Source organism: Prionailurus viverrinus, chromosome F1, assembly GCF_022837055.1.
Source record: "Prionailurus viverrinus isolate Anna chromosome F1, UM_Priviv_1.0, whole genome shotgun sequence".
Taxonomy (NCBI): domain Eukaryota; kingdom Metazoa; phylum Chordata; class Mammalia; order Carnivora; family Felidae; genus Prionailurus; species Prionailurus viverrinus.
The window spans coordinates 61589784-61604729 of NC_062577.1; the positions used below are offsets into that span (position 1 = coordinate 61589784).

At 45.1% G+C, this 14946-nt stretch overlaps 1 protein-coding gene across 1 annotated transcript in view; it reads right to left on the reverse strand.

Annotated features, from left to right (window-relative positions):
* UFC1 (ubiquitin-fold modifier conjugating enzyme 1) overlaps positions 1 to 14832 on the reverse strand; it is a 22885-nt gene extending 8053 nt beyond the window's left edge. The window contains exon 1 of the mRNA XM_047839996.1: positions 14376 to 14832. The gene's annotated coding sequence lies outside the window, so the exon portion shown is untranslated. The remainder of the gene's footprint in view (positions 1 to 14375) is intronic.
* Positions 14833 to 14946: the final 114 nt, after the last annotated feature.

The following is a 14946-nucleotide window of genomic DNA, read 5'->3' on the forward strand; positions in this document are numbered from 1 at the left end:
AAAGCCCTATATTACATAGCCAGTAAATGGTAGAGCTGGAATTCAATCCTGCTCAGGCTGCATACAGAGAGTCTGGTGGTTCTGAACCAAGCACTTCAGAACTGCAGGAACACGTACGAGACCACCAACCTCTTCCCTGGAACGGGCTGACGAGCGCGTGGGCCCCCCTGAGGTGCGCATAGGAACTTGGTTAACAGAGATGAAAAGACCTCTTTTCATTGGGGAGGAGAAACTAATATGCAGACAATTACCATCAAAAAGAGTCTCTGTTCCCCAGGTGTACAAAGTACTGTCTAAGCGACAATGCCTGAGAGAACAGGGTAAGGCTGATGGCCTTTGAACCCCAACTCTTAGGATGAATCCCCTGGACGTGCAGGCGAGGAGAGAGCAGGGGAGGTATGGCGTTCTAGGCAGACCAAGAGCACCAGTAAGGCAGGAAGCCACGAGGAAAGATCATTATCACGGAAGGGGGAGAATGCTCGTAGGAACCATTAATATTATATTAATTCTATGCGATATGCTATATGAAAATAGTTATGAGACAAACATCAGAACACAAAATTTTATATACCCGGAGTTCAAAACATTTGCTTTTGAATAGCTAATCCATGCACCTGCTCAGAATTCAAAAGGTACAAAAGGATGTAGAGTCAAACGTTAAGTCTCCCTCGTATCTCATTCCTTGGCAGCTTAGTTCCCTTCTCTAGGGGCCCTCTCCTCCAGCTAGTTACATATATATTATTATTATATATATTATAATATAATAATAATATATAATGTAGTAATATATCATAATATATAATTATTATTAATATAATGCATATACAACTATCTCATTTTTCTTTTCCTTCTCTCTCCCCCTCTTCTTCTTTAGGAAATACCCCCCCATGGTAGGGATTCGCCATAACTTCTCCGACCAGACCCTCATGGAGAGATATTTAGATTGTGTTCAGTTTTTTGCTGTTGCAAACAGTGCTGCGGTTAATTAGCCTGGTCTATCCACCATTTTGTACATGTGCAATAAACACTCATATATGGAACTGCTGCCTCCAAAGATGTGTGCATTTTAAGTTTTGCTAAATATTGCCAAATTACCGTCCAGAAAGATTAAAGCAATTTGTAGTACCGTTAGCAATAAATGAAACAACAAGGTCTCCCCCGCCCCCCACCCCCAAACAGGTCATGGTTAACGAAAGAGCTGTTTTTGCTACTTCCGTGATTGAAGTGGAATCTCGGAACAATTTTAATGTCCATCTACCTCTTTTATGAAGAGTGAGGCTGATTTTTTTTTCTTTTTTTTAAGTAAGCTCTGTGTCCAATGTGGGGCTTGAACTCAGGATCTTGAGATCAAGGGTCACATGCTCTGTCAACTGAGCCAGCCAGGCGCCGTTAGCTAAATGTCTTCTGATAAGCTTAGCGTTCATTTGTGTTTCCTTTTTCGTTTTCTGTGAATCCTTATAGCCTTTGCCTCTTTTAAATTACCATTCATTTTTTTCGTAGTGATTTATGTGAAGGCTTATTGTTTTCTTTCTTTCCTTTTTTGTATGAAAGCAATTAGACATTTGTGATGAGTTATAAATAATTTTCCCAGTTTACTGTCAGTCTTTGCTGTTCTCAACAGCATTTTTAACCATTTAGAAAATGTTCAGGCATGAGGTGGAATGTACCAGTCTTTTTGCTTATATGGCTTCTGGTATGTCGCTACAAGAGTCTAGATTATTTTATAAAAACAACACCCAGGGTGGGAATGCAAGCTGGTGCAGCCACTCTGGAAAACAGTATGGAGGTTCCTCAAAAAACCAAATAGAACTACCCTACGACCCAGCCATTGCATTACTAGGTATTTATCCAAGGGATACAGGTGTGCTGTTTCAAAGGGACACATGCACCCCCATGTTTATAGTAGCACTATCAACAATAGCCAAAGGATGGAAAGAGCCCAAATGTCCATCGATGGATGAATGGATAAAGGAGATGTGGGATATGTATACAATGGAGTATTACTCGGCAGTCAAAAAGAACAAAATCTTGCCATTTGCAACTATGTGGATGGAACTGGAGGGTATTATGCGAAGCGAAATTAGTCAGAGAAAGACAAATATCCTATGACTTCACTCATATGAGGACTTTAAGAGACACAACAGACGAACATAAGGGAAGGGAAACAAAAATAATATAAAAACAGGGAGGGGGACAAAACAGAAGAGACTCATAAATATGGAGAACAAACTGAGGGTTACGGGAGGGGTGGTGGGAGGGGGGAGGGGCTAAATGGGGGAGGGGCACTAAGGAATCTACTCCTGAAATCATTGTTGCACTATATGCTAACTAATTTGGATGTAAATTTTAAAAAATAAAAAATTAAATTAAAAAAATAGATGTATGCAAAAAACCCCACAAAAAACAAAAACCCAGGGCACCCGGCTGGCTCAGTCTACAGAGGGCGCAAGTCTTGATCTCAGGGTCGTGAGTTCAAGCCCCACGCTGGGTGTAGAGCTTACTTAAAAAACAACAAAAGGATTATCCTGTGTTTTCCTCTACTACTTTCTTTCGTAACGTGAAAATGGCTTTGTTTGTTGTAGCTTATTTAAACAATATAGAAAAGTGAAATTAATTCAAAATCCAACCCAGGAGATTAAAAACTTCTAGGGGTGCCTGGGTGGCACAGTCGGTTAAGCGTCCGACTTCAGCCAGGTCACGATCTCGCAGTCCGTGAGTTCAAGCCCCGCGTCAGGCTCTGGGCTGATGGCTCAGAGCCTGGAGCCTGTTTCCGATTCTGTGTCTCCCTCTCTCTCTACCCCTCCCCCGTTCATGCTCTGTCTCTCTCTGTCCCCAAAATAAATAAACGTTAAAAACTTCTATTATTTTGAGTATATGTCCTTCCCGACATTCTGCACGCACACTTTCTTTCTTCTACTTTCTTTGGGTTTCATTTACTCCTAGGTTTTTGAGATAACACGAGGCTCACCCATCGTCAGCTTTTCTTGTTTCCTAATATATGCATTTAGTATACATTTCCTCGGTAAAGCATAGCTTCAGCCCCATCCTGTAAATTTTGGCATGTACTATTTTTATTATCATTCAGTTCAAATTATCCTCTAACTCCAATTATAATTGGGTGTTTTTTTCCAAGATTTTATTTTTGGTCATTTATTTATTTTGAGACAGAGACAGACAGAGAGTGCAGGGGAGGGGCAGGGAGAGAGGGAGAGAGAATCCCAAGCAGGCTCCGTGCCGTCAGTGAAGAGCCCGATGGAGCTCAATGCCAAGAACCGTGAGATCAACACCTGAGCTGAGATGAAAAGTCGGATGCGTAACGGAAGCTATTTCCTAATTTGTAAAACAGAATTTATAGTTACCTTGTTACTGATTTCTAGCTTACCTGCAATGACAGCAAAAAACATGCTGTGTATACGTTCAATCCATTGAAATTTGTTCTACAGCACAATACCGTCGCTTTTTTAAATGTTCCAACTGCAGGGCACCTGGGTGGCTCAGTCAGTTGAGCGTCTGACTTCAGCTCACATCACGATCTCATGTGTGACTTCGGCTCAGGTCATGATCTCACAGCTGGTGAGTTCGAGCCCGGCATCGGGCTCACCGCTGTCAGCATGGAGCCTACTTCTGCTCCTCTGTCCCCCGTTCTCTCTCTGCCCCTCCCCTGCTTATGCTCTCTCTCTCTCTCTCTCCCAAACAGACATTAAAAATAATAGTAATAAAATGTTCCAAGTGTGCTTGAAAATAATTTGTAATTTGCAGTCGTTAGGTATAGTGGACTATACATGCTTGCTGAATTCCATTTGATCCTCATATTATTTGAGTTTTTTTCTACCTTACTGATTTTTTTTTGGGGGGGTCTACTGATTCTGAAAGAGATACTCTCTATCAGTTTAGCTTTGCTGTTTACAGTGAGGTGAGTTCAGTCTCCTCTTATGACTATAAATTCGTCCATTTTTTCCTTATAGCTCTGTTGCTGTACGTAATTTGAGACTGTTATTTTTTTTTTAATTTTTTTCTCAACGTTTATTTATTTTTGGGACAGAGAGAGACAGAGCATGAACGGGGGAGGGGCAGAGAGAGAGGGAGACACAGAATCGGAGACTGGCTCCAGGCTCCGAGCCATCAGCCCAGAGCCCGACGCGGGGCTCGAACTCCCGGACCGTGAGATCGTGACCTGGCTGAAGTCGGACGCTTAACCCACTGCGCCACCCAGGCGCCCCGAGACTGTTATTAAATATATACAAATTTACAGCTTCCTGGTAAGTTGGAGTTATTGATATGAAGTGCCCTTCTTTATTTCTAGTAATGCTTTTTGCCTTGAAGTCTACTATATCTACTTCACATAATTTTCTTTTCGGTTTATGTTTGCGTGGTATGCCTTTTTCCGTTCTTTTACTTCAGCATTGTTGTGCCCTTAAGCGCAGATAGCTTCTAGTATTTTCCATTAATTATGATTGGATATTCATCTATACGGGATTGATTTGGCTGAAGGGTATGCGGTATGGACCCAACATTTTCCCCCTAGGTGTTGATTCAGTTGCATTCAGTTGATTCAGTTGATTCAGTTATTTAACACTCATTAAATAACGCATATTCTTGGGGCGCCTGGATGTCTCAGTTGGTGAAGCATCCAACTCTTGATTTCGGCTCAGGTCATGATGTCCTGGCTCATGAGCTCGAGCCCCGCATCAGGCTGTGTGCTGACAGCTGCAGAGCCTGCTTGGGATTCTCTGTCTCCCTCTCTCTCTGCCCCTACCCCGCTCGCTCTCTGTCTCTGTCTCTCTCAAAATAAATAAACATTTTAAAAAGTAATTAATGAATTCAATAATGCAAACCTTTATCAATACAAAATCTCTACATGTATTTGGGTCTCTTTTCGTTTCTATTCTGTTCCATAGAGTTGTTCACACACAGGACATCACCCACAGCTTTAATTATTGTCGCTTTATAATATTTTTTTCTTTTTTTTAAAGATTTTAATTGTATTATTTTTTAATGTTTACTTATTTATTTCGAGAGAGTGTTAAAGGGGGAAGGGCAGAGAGAGAGAGGGAGACAGAGGATCCAAAGCAGGCTCTGAGCTGACAGCGGAGATCCTGATGTGAGGCTCGAACCCATGAACTGTGAGATTGTGACCTGAGCTGAAGTCAGACACTTAACCCACTGAGCCCCCCAGGGGCCCCTAGATTTTTATTTTTTTTACTTTTATTTTTATTTATTTATTTTTTTTAATTTCTGTGTTTTTTTTTAAATTTTTTTTTCAACGTTTATTTATTTTTGGGACAGAGAGAGACAGAGCATGAACGGGGGAGGGGCAGAGAGAGAGGGAGACACAGAATCGGAAGCAGGCTCCAGGCTCCGAGCCATCAGCCCAGAGCCTGACGCGGGGCTCGAACTCACGGACCGCGAGATCGTGACCTGGCTGAAGTCGGATGCTCAACCGACTGCGCCACCCAGGCGCCCCTAGATTTTTATTTTAAAGTAATCTCTACGTCCAGTGTGGGGCTCACACTTACAAGCCCGAGATCAAGAGTCACATGCTCTATGGACTGAGCTGGCCAGGAGCCCCTATAATACATTTTTTCAATCCGGCTGGGCCAGCTTCTCTTTGTTACTTTTCCAGGATTTTCCTTTCAATCCTCTTTTATTTCTCCATGTAAACTTAAAATAAGCCTGTTTAATTTTAAAAAACTCCTGCCAATATTTTTCTTACAGATCATATTAAATTTATAGACAACTTTGGAAAAGTGACATCATTATATATTCTCTCTATCCAAGAACATGATGTTACTTTCCGTTTGTTCAAGTTTTCTTTTATGTGGGTAGCACTTTAAAATTCATACAGATCTTGCACATTCTTGTGAAGGTTATTCCTAGGCATTTTATCTGTTTTGTTGCTATGGAGTCTTTTCTTTAATTACATCTTTAACTTAGTGTTTATATATATAAAGGATATTTATTTTTACATGTTGCTTTCCTCCCACTCTACTAAATTCTACTATTATTTGCTGTAATTTTAAAGTTGATTCTCATGAGTGATCTAGGTACATAAGATATCTTCTGTAATAATGCTAATTATATTATTATTTTAACGGTATGGAAACGTATATAAATAGCTAAAGCTTGGAACGTGAAGAAATGATGTAAGATGAGTAGTGAGGAAAATTCTTTAGGTTAGTTATAAATTCATTAATGATCAACTAAAACAGTATTTTAGGATCCTTGGCATTTGAAATGACAGGATCCTTAGCATTTTAAATGAGTTCAGCCCCTGGACACATGGTATTCTAGAAATCAGAAGTATTATGTAAGTGAAATTTTGTCCCCTTTACATAATCTGAAGAGCTCACAATATAGCAAATGTCCACGTTTTCAAAGGGTGACATTCTAGATGGTGAATTCTGGAAACTGAAAAACAGATGATTGATTCTTAGTAAAATTCTAGAACGTGTATTCAAAAATGGCTTATCAAAACCACAATGAGATATCACCTCACGCCTGTCAGAATGACTAACCTTAACAACTCTGGGAACAACAGATGTTGGCGAGGAGGCAGAGAACGAGGAACACTTCTCTCTGCTGCTGGGAACGCAAACTGGTGCAGCCACTCTGGAAAAGTGTGGAGGTTCCTCCAAAAATTAAAAATAGAACAACCGTACGACCCAGCGACTGGACTGCTAGGTATTTGTCCAAAGAGTGCTGATTCCAAGGGGCACATGCATCCCAATGTTAAAGCAGCACTATCAACAATAGCGAAAGGATGGAGAGACCCAAATGTCCATCAAGGATATGGACATGATGAATGGATAAAGAAGATGTGGGGTATATGTGTATATATATATATATATATATATATATATATATATATATGTATATGTACACACACACACACACACACACACACACACTGGAATATTTCTCAGTGATTGAAAAGAATGAAATCTTGGCCTTTGCAACAATGTGGATGGAACTAGAGTGTATTGTGCTACGTGAAATTAGTCAGCCAGAGAAAGACAAATATTATATGATTTCACTCATAGGTGGAATTTAAGAAATACAACAGATGATCATAGGGGAGGGGAAGAAAAAAGAAGATAAAAACAGAGAGGGAGGCAAACTGTGAGAGACTCTGAAGTACAGAGAACAAATTGAGGGTTGCTGGAGGGGGCATGGGCTAACTGGGCGAGGAACATTAAGGGGGACACTTGTTGGGATGAGCACTGGGGGTTATATGTTAAGTGATGAATCACTAAATTCGATTCCTGAAATCATTAGTACATTACATGTCAACTAAAAAAGAAAAAAAAAGTGATTTATGCACACTGAGAAAAGGCGGCTGTGGTCCCCAGATGCCTACAGCTGTTTACCGCAATCCACTAGGTGATGTCAAGGCTTCCTCGCCTTTGGTCCTCTTGCCTAGGTATCCTCAGCCTAGGAGTATCCTATTCTCTCCAGGGTGGTTAGCTGCTTTGTGGCCTTTGGGTCTCAGTTTCCAAGTCACCTCTTCAAAAAGAGACTTTCCCTGGGGCACCTGGGGGGTTCAGTCAGTTAAGCGTCAGACTCTTGGTTTTGGCTCAGGTCCTAATCTCACGGTTCGTGGGTTTGAGCCCCGCATCGGGCTCTGTGCTGATGGTGTGGCGCCTGCTTGGGATTCTCTCCCTCTCCTTCTCTCTGCCCCTCCCTGCTCGTTCTCACTCTCTCCCTCTCAAAATAAATAAATAAACATTTAAAGAGAGAGAGAGAGAGAGAGTGAGACTTTTCCTGATCACTCATTTTTCTGTCACAGACTTCTGTTCTTTTCGTTCCTAGCACCTCTCTCAATTTAGAATATTTATTTCCTTTCCTTAGTGTCTGTATGCTCATGTAAACAGTGAGCTCCATGAAGACCTACCTGTGTCTTTTTTTTAAGATTTTATTTTAGTATTTTTAGAAATGTTTTATTTATTTTGAGAGAGAGAGAACAGAGCACACACATACGGGAGGAGCAGAGAGGGAGAGAGGGAGAGAGAAACTCCTAAGCAGAGCCTGACGTGGGGTTTGATCTCATGAACTGTGAGATCATGACCCGAGCCGAAACCAAAGAGGTGAATACTTAACTGACTGAGCCACTCAGGCGCCCCTAAAGATTTTATTTTCAAATAGTCTCTACACCCAGTGTGGGGCTCAAACTCACAACCCTGAGATCAAGAGTCACTCCACCGAGCCAGCCCAGGCGCTCCAAGTTAAGTAAATCTAAATGACATTCTTTGCCCGTGTTACTTTGTTACAAACTAGGCGAATGTCATAGACGGTATATCTTTTTTTTTTTTAATTTTTCAAGTTTATTTATTTATTTTGAAAGAGACAGAAACAGCATGAGTGGGGAGGGGCAGAGAGAGAGGGAGGGAGGGAATCCCAAGCAGGCTCTGCACTGTCAGCACAGAGTCTGATGCGGGGCTCGAACCCACAAAACTGTGAGATCATGACCTGAAACTGACAGTCGGGCAACACTCAACCGGCTGAGCCACCCAGGCACCCCGATGGTATATCTTGCTTTCAGAAAAACATAGGTTTCCTGACATGTTCCTTTAAACAGAGAATGGGCTAGAATATAGAAGCATTTTTATTTGACTGAACAACCAATCAACCAAAGAATTGATTCTCTAATTAGCTAGCTGGGGAGGCTGGTTTAACAGGGCCGTTTTGGGTCATGGCCTGTAGGATACCCAGTGGCTTAGAAAAAGTAATCCACATGGGGGCAGCAGAGAGCACTGGTAAAGAACCCCAAGGATTTCTGAAACCGGCTGAAAATTCTAATCCATAAATACTGGGTAACATTGATAGCGCACTTACCATGGGCTAGGTCCTATGCTAACAGTTCATATGTATTAACTTAATATAATCACTAAAACAATGACCTATGGGGTGGATGTTATATTTGCCCTTTTACAGAAGCTCAGAGAAGCGAAGGAACTTGCCCAAAGTCGTTATCAGTGAGTCAGAGCAGGGAACGAGCAAGGAGAACAGATTAAGGAGATTTTTACACAGGTCACTAGGATTCATGACTGATTGTGGTCCCATTCAGAAGCCAGGAGATACTGGAGTTCTAGCTAAGGGCTTATAGTCAGGTTTGAAGTTCAAATGAAACTAGGAGCTAACAAGATGTCTGGCTGAAAAAGAAGAACATGAACAGATTGCAGTTAACAGACCCAAGAACTAGAGAGAACTGTCAGGTCCACAAGTCGCTGAAGGGCCAACATTCAAGAGTAAAGCCCAGGCAGGGATACAGGAATCAGAGTGGTCCCGGAAGAGTCAAGAGGATTTTTTTTTTTTAATGTTTATTCATTTTTGAGAGAGAGAGAGAGAGACAGAGACAGTGAGTGCATGTGCATTACGGGGCAGAGAGAGGAGACACAGAATCGGAAGCAGGCTCCAGGCTCTGAGCTGTCTGCACAGAGCCCAGTGTGGGGCTCGATCCCATGAACCATGAGATCATGACCTAAGCTGAAGTCTGACGCTTAACTGAGTGAGCTGCCCAGGCGCCCCAGAGTTTTGTTTTGTTTTGAAGTTTATTTACTTTCAGAGAGAGCACGGGCAGGGGAGGGACAGAGAGAGAGGGAGAGAGAGAATCCCAAAAAGGTTCCGCACTGTCAGCACAGGGCCCAAAGTGGGGCTCAGACTCAGGACTGTCCGAGTTCATGACCTGGGCTGAAACCAAGAGTCGGATGCTTAACTGACGAAGCCACCCAGGTGCCCGTTTCCCCAAATTTCTAGTGGAAGCAAGGAGGGGATAGAAAGGGATCATAAGGCAAGAGACGAAGTTGTTGCTTTCACTGTAGAGATGATCGAGAGGTTAAGCCAAGGGGGAAATGGTTTAGCTACGGCTAACACAAAACCTTAATGTGTTCGAAGCACTTTTTCAGGTGACAGGTGTGACAGTGCCCGTTTCCACACGGGTCTCTCTGCTTTAGCTCGCGTTTTTACAGTTCATCTCAGGAAATCTGCTCAGCTCTGATGTGGCCGTTACGACCTCTTCAACACCTATTACATCTCAAGGCTTCATGTCGAGAGAGTGAACTTCCAAGGCTCCCCAAACAAAACATTCCTACAGATGGCAGCCACCAATGGATTGACTTAGCTTAGGGACAGCCGGCCAGGCCCTGGGATTTGTAAAGCTCAGTTGCTAAGTTGAAGGGGAGCCCCAGGCCTCCCTTCCGTTTTCCAGTCTGAGCTTAGAGGCACTGTGGTTTCTCCCCCGTAGGCTTCAATGGGCACACTGGACACCACACTATTGGAGAAGGCCGTCCTCGGCACGCCATTTCCTCTCTGATCCTCTCAATGCGGTTGCGCTAAGTTTGGAGACGACGGGTGGGCTCATGGAGAGGCATTACTGCCATGACGTCCACATCGCCGGCGTGCCAAGCCACTTTCAGGATGTGGGTATGAAGAGAACGTGAGGTTAGTTTTAGTAGTAGACCTGTTTTTCTTTTGGGGGGGGGGACTTATGTCTTAGGGGGCACCCCCCCCCCACCCCGACATCACAGCTACCTATGTCCTGATGAGTCTCCCTCGAGGGAAAGCGAGGGAGCAATCTATGAAGACAATGAGGTGAGAGAGGAGGCTGTTTACAAAGGAGGAGTTCCCATGGGCTCAAGGGGGGAAATGAGTGGGGTAGAAATTTTTGGCTTTTTCTAAGGGAGACCTCTTCCCTTCGACCTTCTTTTTTTGATAGTTTATTTCTGAGAGAGAGAGAGAGAGAGAGAGGCAGAGCATGAGGGGGAGAGGAAAAGAGAGAGAGAGGGAGACACAGGACTGAAGCAGGCTCCAGGCTCTGAACTGTCAGCACAGAGCCCGACGCGGGGCTTGAACTCACGGACTGCGGAGATCATGACCTGAGCCGAAGTCGGATGTTTAACCGACTGAGCCACCCAGGTGCCCCTCTTCTTTATTTTATTTTATTTTATTTTATTTTATTTTATTTTATTTTATATTTTATTTATTTATTTATTTATTTATTTAATTTTAGAGGCAGAGAGAGACAGAGCATGAGCAGTGGAGGGGCAGAGAGAGGGAGACACAGAATCCAAGGCAGGCTCCAGGCCTTGAGGTGTCAGGACAGAGCCCAACGCGGGGCTCGAATTCACAGACTGCGGAGATCATGACCTGAGCCGAAGTCGGATGCTTAACCGACTGAGCCACCCAGGTGCCCCTCTTCTTTATTTTATTTTATTTTATTTTATTTTATTTTATTTTATTTTATTTTATTTTATATTTTATTTATTTATTTATTTATTTATTTATTTATTTATTTATTTATTTAATTTTAGAGGCAGAGAGAGACAGAGCATGAGCAGGGGAGGGGCAGAGAGAGGGAGACACAGAATCCAAGGCAGGCTCCAGGCCTTGAGCTGCCAGCACAGAGCCCAACGTGGGGCTTGAACTCACATGACTGAGATCATGACCCGAGCCGAAGTCGGAGGCCCAACTGGCTGAGCCACCCAGGCGCCCCACCCCATTCCTTTCAACCTTCTTTTTTTTTTTAATTTTTTTCAACGTTTATTTATTTTTGGGACAGAGAGAGACAGGGCATGAACGGGGGAGGGGCAGAGAGAGAGGGAGACACAGAATCGGAAACAGGCTCCAGGCTCCGAGCCATCAGCCCAGAGCCCGACGCGGGGCTCGAACTCACGGACCGCGAGATCGTGACCTGAGCTGAAGTCGGACGCTTAACCGACTGCGCCACCCAGGCGCCCCTCCACTTCCAATTTTAAGTAACCCCGACACCCCATGTGGGGCTTGAACTCACAACGCTGAGACTCTTGAGTCGCATGCTCTACCCACTGAGCCAGCCAGGTGCCCCAACACGGGTTTTTTCTGGAGAGCAGCTTCAGGGCCATGGCCAGGAACGGGAGAGGCAGCACTGCTGAGTGTGGAAACATGGGTGGTGTCAGAACCGGGTTCTGAGATGGGGCTGGCAGCCATGATGCGCAAGGGTGCAAAGCACAGGGATCAGATTCCACATATGTGGGGGAAGGTTCATGATCTGCATGTGACCTCTGTGCCAAGCTTCCAGAAAAAGCAGGTCTGGAACTAAAAGCACGCTTCCCGTTAGGTGCCTTTCTGAGGACATCTGACACTTTTAACAACTGTGATCCTCTTGAAACACTCCCTCTCTTCCCTCCGATTCTACAACAGTTATCACCCCATTTCTACTCTTTCTCATTGGCTGTTCCTCTTCAAAGATTCTCCGAGGGCTCTTTTTCTACTTGGACTTAAAAAAAAAAAAAATTTCGGGGCGCCTGGGTGGCGCAGTCGGTTGAGCGTCCGACTTCAGCCAGGTCACCATCTCCCGGTCTGTGAGTTCGAGCCCCGCGTCGGGCTCTGGGCTGATGGCTCAGAGCCTGGAGCCTGTTTCCGATTCTGTGTCTCCCTCTGTCTCTGTCCCTCCCCCGTTCATGCCCTGTCTCTCTCTGTCCCAAAAATAAATAAACGTTGAAAAAAAATTAAAAAAAAAAAAAAAAAAAAAATTCTTTTTTAATGTTTATTTTTTGAGAGAGAGCAAGCAGAGAAGGGAGACAGAGAGAGAGACAGACAGACAGACAGACAGACAGAATCGGAAGCAGGCTCCAGGCTCTGAGCCGGCAGCATAGAGCCCCATGTGGGGCTCGAACCCACGAACCGCGAGATCATGACCTGAGCTGAAGTCAGACGCTCAACCAACTGAGCGATCCAGTGCCCCTCTACCTGTACCTTAAATGCTGGAATTCTCCCCAAAGCGCTCTCCTTAGCCCTCTGCTGTTCGCTGTAGTTTACCCAAACCTATAGCTTCAACTGCCACTGAAATGTTCGTAATTCCGAATTTCTGACCTATATATCACTAAAGCTTAAAAAAAAAAAAAAAAGTAGTTTTCTGTAAAGACCACATATGTACATAGGAAAACAAATTCAAGGGGCGCCTGGGTGGCGCAGTCGGTTAAGCGTCCGACTTCAGCTCAGGTACGATCTCGCGGTCCGTGAGTTCGAGCCCCACGTCGGGCTCTGGGCTGATGGCTCGGAGCCTGGAGCCTGCTTCCGATTCTGTGTCTCCCTCTCTGTCTGCCCCTCCCCCGTTCATGCTCTGTCTCTCTCTGTCCCAAAAATAAATAAAAAACGTTGAAAAAAAATTTTTTAAAAAGGAAAACAAATTCAAACAGTAAAGACGGATCTCAAATAAAAAGCATAAATTCCACCCTGCGCAGGCCCACACTCTTCATGGTCAATTTTTTAATGCCTGTGTAAATGTGCCGTGTGGACTCTTCTGGCATTGCTTTTTTTTTCCCCAGGTAGTAATTTCCATTTAATTTACTTCTACTCTTAGATCTGTAGATTCAATCGCCATTGGTAGTTGTGGCCATCCCACAGGCAGCGCAAACTCCTTCCCTTTCTTTGGAATTCAGCCTCGGGCGACACTCGACTGCCAGCCCCCCCCCCCCTTTTTTTTTTTACAGACGACACCGTAAGAAAACGGTCTACACTGTCCCTTTCCAGTCGCTCAGTTCAACTTACTCTGGGTCCTATCCCACCGCATCTCTGGAACAAGGTGCTTCAAAATTACTAAAGGCAATTTTGCGATACCCACTGGTCACATTTTAGTCCACGTTTACCTAATCGCTGACGTTTATCACTTTGACCAGGTTCCCTGATACTTCTCTCCTGGATTCCTTCTTCCCCTCGTCTGCCCCTTCTCAACGCCCCCCTTTTCCTGTTCTCTTCCCTCATCTCATTTTTCAGACGCAGACATCCCTCTCCAGGCCGTCTTCTCCACTTCCCCGGCTTCAACAACTATCGACCTTCACACGCTCGCTCGCGCGCACGCACACCTCACACTTTGCCGTCGGGCTTCCGATCCACGTTACCGAATATTCAATTGTCTGATAGGCATCCCACAGGCACCGAAAACTCATTCTCTCCGCCAAAACAAAACAGAAGATGGCATCACTTTCCCCCAGCTGTCCAAGTCAGAGCACTGGGAAATAACCTCGGCCTCATCCCCATCTCCGATCTAGCTTTCTCCGCCTGCAGTCGCCCTTCTCTAGGGCGGACCACCCCCGTCTCCTGCCTGGGTAAAAAACTTCCCAACTGGTCTCCTTGCCTCCAACTTCGTTCCCTCCTATCCACTCTCCCTACTGCAACCAGCGATCTTTAAAAAATGCAAACACAATTGTTCCCTTCTCGGCCAAGGCTCTTCGAATAAAATCACGGCCCTTCGGATAAAATCAACTAATTTACAAGGCCTTGCGCAATCGGCCCCTCCCATTCTCACAGGCCTCCTCTGTTACCTCTCCTTTCACCCACAGGCTGCTGACAGCTCCAGAACGAATCCGGCCCCCCCCCCCCCCCCCAGCCCCAATTCCCACCAGTCCAAGGTTCGGCTCTGGCGACACTTCCTTCAGGAAGCGGGCGCTTAAAAGGCAAATGCTCAAAGAATGACATCCGAGGGGGCATCCGAGCAGCGCTCTCGGCTCCGGACTCAGGTTTACGGAAAGTCCGGATTTACCGGAAGTTCAGGGCAAAGGTCAAATCCCGATCGTGAACCTTTCCCGAAGTTCGCGGGGCAGTCCGACCCTTGCTAAATTCCGCCCTTATGAGTCATGGCTGCTAGTCCCAGTCTTTCGATGGGTCTTGAAGTCGACAGCGGCCGGCTCCGGCGCCGCCAACGTCCTCACACTCGAGGACGCAACCCGCACTCCCTCCTCGTGACGGCCCTGAAGCCGCCGTCGGGAAGAACTTGCGTTGCCCGCTTGCCCCAAAGCAAGATGGCTGCCAGTCTCTAGTCTCTCGACCCAAAGTGAAGCTATCCACGCCCCGGTTAATGCCGCTGCCAGGCTGCCCACACCTAGCATGGCCACCCCGGCTCATGCCTCACTATGGTCTCGAAGCCGCCGCTAACCGGCCAGGTTCCGGGAGGCGCTGCTCCGGACGCGGCCG